General features: G+C 38.5%; 1 long non-coding RNA gene across 1 annotated transcript; it reads right to left on the reverse strand.

Annotated features, from left to right (window-relative positions):
• Positions 1-7,049: 7,049 nt before the first annotated feature.
• LOC142870888 (uncharacterized) lies at positions 7,050-13,263 on the reverse strand. The gene is made up of 3 exons (XR_012919214.1): positions 13,048-13,263; positions 8,274-8,619; positions 7,050-7,720 (listed from the first exon to the last, which is right to left on the reverse strand). It is a non-coding gene; the product is annotated as an uncharacterized LOC142870888 (long non-coding RNA).
• Positions 13,264-14,714: the final 1,451 nt, after the last annotated feature.

Genomic DNA, 14,714 nt, shown 5'->3' on the forward strand with positions numbered 1-14,714 from the left:
TGGTAATTCAAGTTAGGGGTACCAATGTAGGCTGGGGAGCGCCCTCCCTGGGCCCTGCAGCAGGAAGCCTCAGAGAAAGACAATGTTCCCCATTGGATAGTTTTAAAGGCTCTGGGTACAAACCCAGAAATTTACTGGAGGAAAAGCCAGGAAAATCGCCGACATCTTCAATCTCTCTAGTTTCTCATTATAGTTTTCTATTTTTTTTTCCCTCACAGGTCATAAAACATAATGTAAAAACAAGATGGATTGCAGAAAAGCATGATCCAGGTATGTAACACATGTTCAAGTTTTTGGTACTGAAAATAATTGTAATAAATGTAATAAATGTTAAAATTAAAGATTAGAATTCTGTTTAATATCTTCAAGGGAAATCAAGAGAATATTTTAATACATTTGCTTATCATTTTTCACTGATCTTTCTAAGTGCAAGAACTTGAAAGGCTATTGACATCTAAGAATATGTAATACAAGTACATTTGGATTGCTACACATTTCACACTTTAGCCAGTGAGTATATTTCATGTGATTCCTAGTCAAGGAATAAGGAATATTCAAATCGATGGGCAATTTGATTTTAAAGGTAAGCATACCATCAAGAGCATGACACATCTTAGAATTGTTTTTATATTACTCAAGAAGTCCTGAACCAGGCTAGGGTAAGTGTGCAGGAGACAGAGAAAGACAGTCTAAGGGGCCATACTTTGAGGCCTTTGTGGCACAGTTGGGGAAAGAAATGTGAGTCATGGGCAGGAAAATTCTTAACAAAAAAGTAAATGTAAAAAACCGGATGAATAATAAAGACTTAATTCATTGACAAAGTTCAGATGAAAGAGAGAGAGAGAGAGAGAGAAAGAGAGAGAGAACTTCATGGCAGTGGCAGGATCTGAACCTGACATTGAAGCATGGGTAATTCTGCAGTAGTTGGAGAGCACTTCTCCAACTTGTTGCATGAGAAGGAGAGAATGGAATGAAAAAAGACTGCAGCAAAAGGATATGATCACTGTAATTCAGGGGCTAATGAATAATACAGTTTGTTTAGAGCCAAGAATTTCTATGGGTCAAGGAATGAAGAGCTATAGAGCTGAAAAGGAAAAATGAGGCTGGATTATGGAGAGCTTTGAGTACCAGACCAAATGGGAACTTTCTAACATAAGATTTGAGAGTACAGGAATATGACGATCTCAGATGTTTATAGGAAGAGTGAGCCCTATATGGGAGAGGAAGGCAAGGGGTACAGCCAGCTGATGACTGGTGCTAGCAGATAAGCTTCAGGACGGGTGAGCTAGGTAGTGATAGTGGGAAAGAACCAGGAGAACCAGAGATCCAGTGTGGTTGAAAGCTGGAGAGAGGAATCTCTGATGATCTGATGACTCTTTTACAGAATGCCAGGAGCTGATTTGCTTTTTTTTTAAATTGCCTTTCAGTGCCTTAGGAATTAAAATTTCAGTGCATTTTCGAGTTAGCACATTCACTAGATCTTAGGGCTGGAAGTGCAATCAAGTGACTCTGGATCAGGTTCTCTGTTTTTGTGAAGTTTGTTTATCCCTGTTTTATAGACATGGTAATTAGAAACCAGGAAGACTGAGATGGAATCTCATTTGCAGCAACACAATAAGTAATACAAGTGGTAGACTCGGGAAAGGACAGTTCTCTGGGCTCTTGAAGCAAGGCCCTGCCACGTTGCCTTTCCCCAGCAGAGGAGTTATTACAGATGTGAGCAAAGGTCTTAGGTTGCTTTTTAAAATGTGTGAATATCAGTGTCTGGTATTTTATTACAATAACTTAAAACATAAAATTAAAATCACAGCATGCACAGCTGCGTATTTCCCTTCCAATGCAATGCTTTTGCATACCAAAAGGATTTGAGGACAGTTTTCTATTTCAAACTTTTTTTTTAGCAACTTCATGAAAACTTAGCTTAGTGATAAGTGATAAATAGCTTTATATTAAAAAGTTCTAACTATTTCAAAGTGAATTCTTTTTGAAAAAGGTAAAAGAAAAAAACTCAATCTTAAGAAATGAATATGTGAAATAACTTTTGAATTTCTCTAAGGGTTCTCTGCCATGCTTTCATATTATTACAACCTCAATATCCTGTTTTAGCAACACTTATTTAACTAGTTACATTTTAGTTTTATGGGGAAGCAATGAATGTAAAAGGTACATAAAAGCCACAGCCAAATGGTTGACATTTGACCTTTAATCATCTCTTGGACTCTCTTTTAGTAACATATCACCTGCTCTTCCACACACACGCACACACACACACACACGCACACACACAGTGTGTATCAACCCACTTTCTAATTTACCAAACATCATTATGTCGCTTAAAAAAAGAAATCTCTTACTTACTTGACCCTGGTTTGCCTTTTGTTTCTCCTCACCTTTTTTTTTAAATGTTTTTATTATTTTCTGATGTTTGACCCTACAAATTACCACTTCCGTTGTGATTAGAGTTAAGATTAGAGCCTCAAGAAAAGGTGTTAAGAGGTGATTTATCAGACTTTCATGAGACCAAAATTGAGCTAAGAAGTTTGTTTTGAATTTTGAAACTTCATTATCACATATAATATAGTTCTTAATTTTTACCAATGTATAAATAATTATCTAAGTAAACATAAATATGTATACACATATACGTATAGGTGTGTGTATATTATATTTATATGTATATGGCATGAAATATAGATAGAATCAGTAATTAATAAGAAAAGACTTCAAAAGAGGACTGTTCAGCAATCATTTGACAGAAATGAAGGTTGGAGGACATGGCTAAGGTCACACGGCTACTGAGGGAGGACTAGAACCAGAGCAGAACAGTCCTGGGGACCAGTCCTATTCACTTGCAACTATGCCCCCAAATGTGACATCACTGTCAGAAAGAAAATGTTATGCCTCCAACACACAAAAATTGAACTAGAATGTCACAGTGTTCGTGGCAAATCTGGAAATACAGCCCATCCTTGAGGCACCTTTCTTGATTGCTCCCCCTATTTCCAAAACTTGCAATGATGTGTGGCCTCACAACACCCCTCCCCCTTGTTTTGTCTTCACAGAATGAGAAAGGGTAGGAAAATCTGGAAACCTGACCCAACTCAGTCAATAAAAAGGCTTTTGTCTGTGGACCTGACCACAGGTGACTCATTAACAGCTGACTGAAAGATTTTTGTCAGAAACTCTCCCTTTCCCCTCTGTAGAAATAAACAATTTGAAGCAAAACTGAAGTATAAGGTGGAACGAATTCCCACTTCAAAACAGTGCTGTCCACCACATGTAAAGGTGTTTATTTCCTCATGACAAAACATTTGTTATGGATTTACTTCCATAAGTATCCCCTTAATTAAATCCACCATTTGTGTTGTCAAAAGTGAAGCAGGAAAAATCCCTTGCAAAATGTTTTTAGTGCATCCTGAAGTTATAGTCTAATTAGTTAAAAAAATAAAAGAGCTTTATCTTTGTGTTTCTAGCACATGAATCATTTTACCCTATATTAATTTCAGGCCATGTTGTATTTTCATTTATTATATTAAAATTCAAAAAGTTAGTAATTCAATTTCAAATTTTTGTCATTTATTCTTTCTTACTGAAGTACTACTATTTTTAAAAAATTGCTTACTATGTGTGCATTGGATTTCATTTCCATAGTAATCTTCCCTAAGAAGCATTCATAATGTTTGACCTTTTAATAAGTGACTTCAATTCAAATTAGAAAAAAACAGTGGCATTAAACTATAGTCACCCTTTATTAATATGCCACTTAAACTCAAGCAAAATGCCAGACTCAAAATTTCTGACAATGAAAATTCATCCTAATCACCTTTGTTTCTGCCCTTTGTAAGAATTGCAAGAAAACTGGAACATCTTCTATGTTCAGTATTCTGAAATATAGCCGATAGCACCCATCTATCTGTGAAGTTAAAAGACTTTTCACCATATCTACTTTTTATATTTAAAAAAGGTATGAGTCTTCTGCCTCTCTAGCTTGAGGTGTAAGAGGCTCCACAGATGAAAATCATGTATCATCACTAAGGGCTTGGAATTCTAGAGATAGTCTCATTCAGAGGGAAGTGCCTAATAAATCACATTTGGTCATGGTGCTGGTAGCGGTGTGATATTTAAAATTAGTGTCAAGTCACTCTTGTGCAACCCTCATAAATGTCTTAGTATTAATCTTCAGCTACCTTATAATTGCCTATATTCCTTTAAGAGTCTACTACTCTATTCTATTTCACTTGGTAAAAACAAGACCTAAACCCTCAGTCCTCTGAAAGCAGCATGGGCAAGTGATTCAGATCAAGGGCTTGATTAACAGACTCTTTGCAGTTCTGCTCTAACAAGTCAAGCATTTCCTGGAAACCCGCCCACAGATTGTGGGACTATTTTTAGTAGCTCACCTCCCAGTAAATGCAGCTATTAGATATCCAGATATCCCTGCCCCTTTCAGATGCAGTAAAATAGAACATAAAAGGGTGTAATTGAATGATTACAGCTAAGAACTGTAATCAGGAGCTATAGGGTCTCTCTCTTTCCCCTGAGTGCTCTGGGACAGCCCCAGGAGGGCCTTTTCCCTTCCCATTGCCTGGGGAAACCTGCAAGCAGAGCAAGGGCCGTGTGCTGGTGCCTTGCATTTGCAGTGTAACCTCAGAAAAAGGGGCACTACTGAGATTATTTTCTGTTCATACATGTAGGGTAGAAAGGAAGGGAAAGGGAATTCACATTTTTGGACAGCAATTATGTGCCAGGTCCTGTGTATTCATGTAATTATCATAACAGCCATATGAGGTAGGTACATACTTAGGTATCATTATCCTATTTTACCAATGAGTGAAGTTTACTGCTATGGTCTAAATCAGGGGTCCTCAAACTTTTTAAACAGGGGGCCAGTTCACTGTACCTCAGACCGTTGGAGGGCCATTGGAGAGTGCAGCGCACATTCCACATATGCGCGCTGTGGGCCCAGGACAAGTCGGCTGCTAAGCAGGACAGGCAGCATGGCAAAAACACCCAGGGGGCCGGATAAATGTCCTCGGTGGGCTGCACATGGCCCGTAGTGGCGGGCAGTAGTTTGAGGATGCCTAGTCTAAATGTTTGTGTCTCCCACTAACATTCATATGTTGAAACCTCATCACCAATGTTATGAAAAGTCCAGAGCTTGCACTTTTCATAATGTTGTGGAGTCATGTGCATTGTATTGACCCAGGAACTAGTAGGGCCATAATGCAGTGTAACAGGGTTCCTGACCTCACACAACTTTTAGATTATTGAAGATAAGCTTTTTAATATTACCATATTTTCACTAATAACTCCGTGTTTATCAGAAGCCATTATGTGTGTATATTTGTAAACACTAAATGGCAAATGAATAACACATATCACTCTGTCATATCACAATGCTTGTGGCACATGCCTAGGGAATATATTGATATTTACCTTCTTAAATATCCATCTCATTCTCATCTTCTCCAGTAGCATGGGAAGCCTTGCAAGCACTGTCTTGCAGCTCCTTGAAGCTCCAGCACCTGGCCCACCATAAATACAAATACTGTGCTTCATGACTGAAGTTGTCAATCTAAGCACAGAACATTAAGGGAAGGGGGGGTTATTGGGAGTTGCATTGCAGGCCTGGAAGGCTTTATGAGCTTTGAACGAGGGCTTGAGGATGGGCAAGAAGGCTTGAAAAAAATGAAAGAGAAAGATAAAGGGTATTTCAGGTACGAGAAACAAATGGAAGTTTTGAGGGGAAAGCAAAGAGACTTGGCTGTCTGGATTGAACCATATTAGAGGAACACCGGATGAGGAATTCAAGATCATGGAGTCTTTAATGTTGAGCTGGGGAGATGTCAATTGGCCCGTGTTTCATAAAATAAGTGCAGGCTTCTCACCTGGTGCTACAGGGCAAGGACCTTACTCTTGGTGCCACATGGAGGCTGAGTGTTCATTCTGAGATCATGAATTGGACCAGAAACTCATCTTCTGCTTGAACAAGAGGGCACTGTGGTCATTTGATAAAGAACCTTTTATCAGCTACTAGCCAATTTTTACCTGACTTGAAAGGACACTGAAAGTCCTTAGGGGGTTCTGAGAAGGAAAGAACTATGGGAAGGTGGTTAAGTAAAATGTTGTAGGGGTATTTTCTCATCATCGAGGAGGAAAAAAGAAAGGTAGGATTCACAGGGGAAATAGGTCTTGAGGAATGTAAGACAATGTTTCAAAACTATGGAAAGTGCCTACTATCTCTTGTGACTTTCTCAACATCATGTTCTATTTAGACAGTAGATAAAGAAACAGTGAGCAACGATAAAAAATGAATTGTTAATGGCTGCTCATCTCATTAAGCAAAGTTTTTTTTCTGCCTTTCCTCAAACTCTATAGGTTTTCAAGCTGAAAAATTAAAGCTTATAAAACTTTACAAATTTGTGAAGGGCAAAGACTACATTTTCTTTGAATTCCAACAGCATCTACTGTAAGAATGGTTAATAAAGTATGAGAAGATACCCCATCAACAGAGCAATGAAAGCACTGTGGGCCCTCAGTAGCCAACCGACATTAGCAGTTCAGCAAGGCAACAGTGAAGGTATGGCGTTAAGATGAGAGTGGAAGTGCCCGAAATCATACTGATTGCAGTACGCACAGGCCTTCAGGGCTTCTTGAGAAGGAAAGTTACTTTTTGACAACTTCCTAAGATTAAACCATGTTAGAACCAAAATTATTTTGAACATTTTGCACATAGAATTTTTAAAAAAAATATGTACAAGTTCATGCGTTCTTATAATTAACGACTTACCCATATGGAAGGCAACCTTCCATTTAAACCTTGAAATATGAACATGGTTCTGAAAGTAATCTGTAAGTGGGAAAAAAATGTCTTAAAACCTATGGATGTTTTTGTTTGGGAAAGAGCTTTATTCAGGATCCTAAGCCTGGCACTGTGTATGAAATAATAGCATTTAAAAGAAGCCTATATTTTAAAAGGATACACTTAGAGTTGTATCCAGCGTAGGAAGAAATCAGAAATTATACCAGCCCAAGGCAAAATGGGTATCCAATTCTCTTTTTGTTCTCATAAAAATTGCATATATTTAAGGTATACAACATAATGCTTTGATATAGATATCCATAGTGAAATAATCATTACAAACAAACAAATTAACATATCCATCCCCTCACAGAGTGTGTGTGTGTGTGTGTGTGTGTGTGTGTGTTGTATGCATGGTAAGATACCTGAAGTCTACTCTCTTAGCACGTGTTTAGTACACAGTACAGTACACTCAGTACACAATACAATATTAACTATAGTCCTCAGGCTGTACATTAGATCTATAGATTTATTCATCCTACATAACAGTAACTTTGTACTCTTGGACCAGCATCTCTCCATTTCCCCCACCTCCTTGCCCCTGGTAACCACTGTTTTCCTCTCTGCTTCCATGTATCAGACTTATATTTATACTTATATGTAGATTCTGCATATAAGTGAGATCATGCACTTCTTAACAACTCTTGAAGGCATCAGTATCATTGGAGCTGTATCAGTTAACACAGGCTAGCTTATGCCACGGTACCAAAGTACTCTAGCATCTCAGTGCCTTGGAACAGCAAAGGTGGATTTCTTGCTCATAGCGTGTGTCAGCTGTGGGTTGGCTGCGGGCTCTCATCTGCACTGTTGGGGCCCTCAGCTCAGGTGGAACATCCCTACCTGGAGACATGCCAGTGACTAGAGCAGAAAAGAAAAAGGAGAGGCAAAGCACAAAGTGACTCTTCAGGCTTCTGCATGGAAATAATCACACTGCTTCTGCTTATTATTGTTCATCGTAAATCAATGCCAAGCCTCACTGCAAAGGAGCAGCAAACTATTTAATATAACCCTCTCTCAGTGAGGACAGCAAATATTGGTAACTAGGAATGCAGTCTATCATAGAGGTCTGTAAGTAACTGACGCTATAGAATTAAGTTGTCTGAATAATGAAAAAAAAAGTTAAATGATTCCTATGTACCTCGTTCAACAACTATTTATTAGATTCTTTAAATATCAGATAGTGTACTAAGTACTATTTAATAAGGCAGATTAATGGATAGTATATATCTACCAAGTGTTTGCTTTTAAAGGAATATATACTTTTTTTTCTGAAAAAAAGGACGTATTTGAGTTAACTAATTTTCCAAAGACAAAGCGCAGTTACAATATGGCCTGTATTAGTCCTCTGTTGCTGACTAACAAATGACCACAAGATTAGTAGCTAAACAATACTACAAATGTGTTATCCCACCTTTTCTGTCGGTCGGAGTCTTGGCATGGCATAACTGGATCCTCCACTCAGGTTCTCACCAGGGTAAATCAGGCTGTGGTTCTCATCTGAGTCCTGGAGTTCTCTCTCAAGCTCACTGATTGTTGGCAGAGTCTATTTCCTTGTGGTTGTAGGACTGAGGTCCTGTTTTCTTGCTGGTCGTAGGCTAAGAACCTCTCTTGGCTCCTAGAGCCCACCCTTCATCCCTTACCATGGGGCCGCCACAGGCAATTTACAACGTGGATGTCTGCTTTCTTCCAGGTGAGCTGGAGCTTGTATCTCTCTCGGGCTTCCTCTTCTTCTTCAACCAGCTAGAGAAAAGTCTCTGCTTTAAAAAAAAAACACGCTCAGTTGATTGGATCAAGCCCACCAGGTAATAGCTCTAATTTAAGGACAGCTGATGTGGGACCTTAGTCACATCTCCAAAATCCCTTCGTAGCAGTAACTAGATTAGCATTTGGTTAAATTACTGATATAAAATTTGTTTAAACCTGAGGCTGGGAAACTTGGAGGTCTCTTAGAATTCTATCACCGGGCACCGCTGTAGAGTGGGTTTTCTTCCTTACCCATCACAAGGTTCATGGCTGAGGCACATATAAGAAAAGACAGATTAACAAGAAAAAAGCATATGTATATTTTTTATATGTTTTATGTGACATGGGAGCCTTCAGAAATGGAGACCTAAAGAAACAGGGAAAACTGTTTATTTTTATGGACAGTTGTGCAGAAGTAAAATTGGAGGACAAAAAAGTATATGCTAATAAACGGGAGGAACTTAACAAGGCCTGTTTATTCAGAATCTTCTTGGTGTTTCTGTGACTTTGAGGATAAAGACATTCCTTTCTCCAGGTATCAGGAGGATCCCTCTAAACCTATTTTTAGGTTTAGGGTTTTATGACCTATTTTCAGGGGCAGGTCAGCTAAGTTTTATGGCCTGCTTTAGGGGAGAAACAATGAGAAGAATTCTTCCAGGTCTGCTTCTGCTGTTCTCTCAAATGCTCGGGATGCCAATTTTTGGCATAGCATGCCCTGAGCTCTGTCATTAGTTTGATTTGCCTGTGGTAAGATTGATGAGATGGTATCTGTTCTAGAGTCATGTTGTCCTCCTGGGTAAGAACTGGAATTATTAGGAGGAGTCTCTAATTGAGGGCATATATGATGGACTTTGTTCAGGGACTGGTAAAACCCTGGTTCTATGCTTCTGCATTGGCTTCCCTAAGAGTAACACTGAAATTATTGAGTCCCTTAAATTCTAAGAAGGTTATGGCAGCCGTCAGAATCCTGGCAAGAAACAATGTTCTCAAACTGTGTAATTGGAGACAGTTTAATCAAGAGTCATTTTTTATTTACAAAGTTACGGGTAGAGTTTAGGGAGCCCAGCAAGGGATCATGCCGTACCTCTCCTAGATTGAAAAGGGGGGAAGGGGAGAGTGTGGCTGGGAACCTGGAGAGGGAAGGTATGTGGAAAGGGCCTTTGGTAGAAAGAAGCCACCAATCCATGAAAACTGGGTGGGGAAGTAGGGGGAATAAATAGCCTGAACTCTTCCCCTCCAATCCTCTTATCTCTAGCCAAGAGGGCAAAAGAGCCTGTTGATCTTGTCCTCAGGGGTCAGCTTCATGGGGCAAGAACACAGAGGAGGAAGGTAGAAAGGATTTCTAAAAGGCCAAAAGGAGATAGGCAGCACAGTCACCAAAGACCCGTTTGTTGGCTGTGGTCAGGCTCTGTTGTGACTCACAGATGACATCTGTTCCCTCCTCATCTGTGCTTCATAGAGTATTTTAGCTAGCTTGGTTATAACCCTATCCCATTATGTGCTACCATGTATGTGTATGTCTGTCTTTCCTGCTATTTCATGAGCTTCCTGAGAGCAAGGGCCATGTCTTATTCATCTTCTTACACACAGTACCTATGTGCTTGGCCCCTAGTAGGTGATTAACAAATGCTTGTGGAATTATTATATAAATACATGAAGTCAGTGGTGAACAAATTGGATAACAGGTGCATAAGCAAATACACAGTATTCTTATTGCTCTCTAAGATGGCTTATTACGTAAGGGCTGATGGAGTTAGAGAATTCACTTACCCTTTGCTACAACAAATCTCCTGATACTATGAAAACTTGATGTTTCACTTTCATTTTCCACTTAAAAGCCATCAATTTCAGGTTATACTACATGTTCTATTTAATGAGCACTGAAATCTGTCAACAGAGAAGGAGGAACAGCAAATGTGAGACAAATGAGACATCTCAGAGCTACTAGTAATCAAACTTACAGTTGGCTGGCTGTCGAGTTCAACAGCCGTGGGATAAGCTGGGATGCCTTACCTTCCTGCTATTGGCGTGTGTGGTTCTAGCTGCCAAACAGGGAGTGGAGTATGCTCAGTTTATGGAGAAACTGCTTTCTTCTGTTTCCCTTTTTGACATTTTCAAAGTGCTAGGTAAGGATAAACGTGGTCAGCTTGATTTATAATTGCTTTGGTTCACATAGAATCATATGCTGAAGAATCACAAGGACTGACAGTCAGGGGAAAAATGTAAATGTCATAATTTTGTTAATTATTTTAGCATGTGTTCCTTCCACATGTCTGAAAACAAATGTAATTGAGGGTTGTGGTTTCTGGGGCATAGCCAAAAGGACAATGTGACTAACAACTGAGGAAAATATCATGGGATACCATGTGGTGGATCATCTTTTATATTTATTTTTCCCCTTCTAAAGTAAAGATTTTCCAGTTTTTAAGGATGTTACCAGGGTATGACAAGAAGAATTATACAAAATGAATCCGTGAATTGGTATTTTGTACCAGATTAAAAAAAAAACATATAAAATGCACTTTTAAGTTCTGTGGCTATTTCATTCTATTGTAGAGTTTTCTATTTCAAAAACTGGATTGGCAAACAACAGTTTTTTCAATTCTTTAAACATTTCAAATGATGATAAGGGTCTTTCTCAAGCAAACAAATCTCAGGAAATTCAAATACTAATAAAAAACCATAATCTACCTTTACCTGTTGCTCCAAAGCATAATAACCCTATTGAGAACTCCTGAAACAAGTGGGTGATCTGACCCCCAAGGCTTCATATACTATTTCTTATTTTTATGGCAGGAATTTCATGATTCCAAGGCAAGGTTCAAAAACAGTCTATTTTCCCTCGTAAGCAAGTGATCAGGTTGCTGTATGAACAAAGCAAAAGGCTGAGCTCACATGGAATGCTCTTGAAATCTTCCTGGTTTGGGATGGACTGCAAATGCTATTAGTCTGTTTCCTGGTATTTCGGTCTTCTGTGAATTGCACAGTAACTAGATCTTTGAACAGTGAGCATCTGGTGGCCAGAACCCACAAAGACTTTCCCATATTATGCAGAACCTTCTGCTAGTTTTGAAGCTGTCCTCTCATTGTTTTATACTATTCTTTCTTTTGGTTCTCTCCCCACATGTTTGGGATTCACAAATATTTTTGTGAAATTTAAGACTGACGGTGCATAGGCAACTAAACTGATCATCTGTGGGTCCAGAAAGTCGTGGGAAGCAGCTGGTGATGTGGTCCCCATTCCTAACACATCTGTCCCCTCCCCCAACCCTGCTGACTGGCACCGTAGCTGCTGACTGTGAACTGCAGGAGCAGATGGAAAATGTGCTCTACCCGGGGACAGAGGAAAGGTTCTGACGTGTCATTGAGAGCAATGCCAGGCAAGAAACTCAAATGACAGAGAGCAGAGGAAGGCAAGAAAGCTCAAATAGGGGTTCTAGCTTCTTTAGAGGACTAAGTCAGGGCTCTGAATGGCCTGAAATGTTATCTAAATATTTGCTTATATGATCCCATGTACAATACATTTTTTTTCCTGAAAAGATAGTCTAAAACTTATATTCTCAAAGGGTTTGAACAGCAAAAAATTATAAGACTGATTATCATCAAGAACGTAGGTTTGGTTAATTGATTTATATTTTGAAAATCTAGGAGAGAAGGAAGCCTGAAGGGAAGTAGTAAATAATACAGAGAGGCTAAATAACAAAAAAAAAAAAACAAGGACTACAGAAAGACTAGCACTTTACCCCTTTTATCAGTTACTTAAGGCTTGGCCTGGTGAAAGGGAATCTGGGGCTAGATACCAATTCTATCAGACAATATGCATCTGTTTTAGAGATGAGACAGTGAAGGCATAGAGAAATTGAACAATGTGTGCAAGTTCACTTAGCTGGTAAGTATCAGACAGCCAGCTATGGGAGGCTGCTTTTAATTACTACTTGAAACCAATACACTCTTTCTCTTTCTTGATATGTTTTATAAAATATATTTTTAATAGTCTGGAGGATAAAGTTACACACCAAAATTTGATCTTTGGGTATTGCAATCATGAGTGATTTGACATTTTAGTCTTACCTTAGTCTTACATTTATGCATATTTATAATAAGCATGCCTTAATTATATAATAAAATAATTTTAAATTACTTTCACCTTTCTAAGAAATCAATTATCAGGTTGTTAAATCTCTCTGGAACAATCACATTTCTACTAAACAAAGGGCACAAATGAAAGCTATGAGCAAGAGACTTGGAAGAATTTGATATTAATTTATAATGTCCACTGCCATTATAATGAAATATGACTCATTCATAGTAACAGCTGAGATAGCCTGATGAAATCAGTGAATAAAACACAATTCTATCAAAGAGTAACTTCAATATAAAATCATAATATTTGTTCAACTAAATACTTTTTATTCATTTAGAGTATATGTTGATATCATTACCATATTTCCTGGCTGTGTCTCCATAGGCACTATGAAAAAGTCTCATGGTGACTTCTGCTTTGAAAATCTTCCAGGCAAAATTTTTCTTGGTGGTGATCTTCAGGGACTGAGTCAGTCATTTGCTTATTTTCTAGAAGAGACTATAGACAACTGCTTGAGAAAAATTCTTATTTTTCTATCAGTTGTCTTTTTAGTCGCACTCTATAGAAGTTGAGCAGTTCTGTTTTGAGGCAGCGTCTTGGTTAGGCTTCTTTATTTCCAAACAAGGATCTGAACCTGAGTAAGTTCCCCTTTTCTCCAAATCCTAAAGTCTAGGACACTCCCTCAACCAACAAATTTAGGATCTGGATGTTGGGCTTTCCCTCTAGACTCTAAATTCTCCCTGCAGACTCCGGAATTTCCATAGAGAACACAATCTTGGGTTGCCTCTAAGCCTCATCCCAAAGCCTTGCTGAAGAAGTGACAATTTGGAGGCTTGTTGGAAGGCAATTCCCTGGGCACTTCGAAGTTCCATTCATGTATCAGGCCAGATCACTGAGAAGCAGGACCACTTGGACCACATTATCTTGGCCTTAGTCAGAATTATTTTTCCACAAACTCTAATGGCGTGCCTTCAGTTTTTACGGAAGGACATTATGAAAACTACTACCCTCTAACGCATTTCCAGGTGTTATCTACTACTTAGGCCAAAATCCACAATATAAAATCTTACCTGAGAAATTTCATTCAGAATTAGCACTAGGGAAAAAAAAGTCTTGCTTGAAGTGATTTATTTCTTTGTCTCTAAGAATATTTGTGGAGGGTGAGGATGAAGTTGGGTGTATCTATGGACAGGCAAGCTATCTTTCTACTAAAATTCTCACAGAGTTGTCAATATTCCCAAGTTGATTAGACTTGGGAAGGCTGACTCACTCTTATCAAACTCATCAGAGTCTGATTCAAAACCTGGAATGCCACTGTCCTCCATCCGGGGTCTGCTTTTCCTTAATATTTAAGTTTTCTTAAGAAGTAGAGCCAAGAGAGATGGACAATTTTAAGAGAAATTTCTTCAGAGCCTGGGACCCAGTATGTTATCCTGGCCAGAAAACACACATTTCTTTTTAATTCAAGGCCAATTTCTCTCTCTTTCCAGAATGGTGCTGCATAAAACTGTGCCAGAAGCTTCTGTGGCTTTAGCCTTTCCTTAAGTTAGTGTGGGAGGACCATACCTTTCTAATCATGCAGTGTTTCCCCAGGAAAAATATACATATGTGTGTGTGTGTACATATATATATACACACACACATATATTTTAGGATTTCTCTTAATATACCCAATAACATCCTACATTTGCCTCATTATGATAAATTTCAGTTCACTTTAATTGAAGTTTTAGATATCCTCAAGTCTATAGTTTATGTATTATATACACACATACACATACACACACATACTTTATTTACTATCTCTCATAGTGGAAAGATCACACTGATTGTTACGGAGTTTACTAATATAATACCCAGAGAGCAAAATTCTTTCACAATTGCGTGGTTTGGGAATACACATTAATATTTTCTTCATTACTATCAAAAAGTTTATTTAATTCATTTCATTTCTTATCACTTCCACTGCCAAAACTCAAAAACAAAATAAAACAAAAAAACTGCAAGGAATAAAGTTTTGACCAC

Source organism: Microcebus murinus, chromosome 5, assembly GCF_040939455.1.
Source record: "Microcebus murinus isolate Inina chromosome 5, M.murinus_Inina_mat1.0, whole genome shotgun sequence".
NCBI classification, from domain to species: domain Eukaryota; kingdom Metazoa; phylum Chordata; class Mammalia; order Primates; family Cheirogaleidae; genus Microcebus; species Microcebus murinus.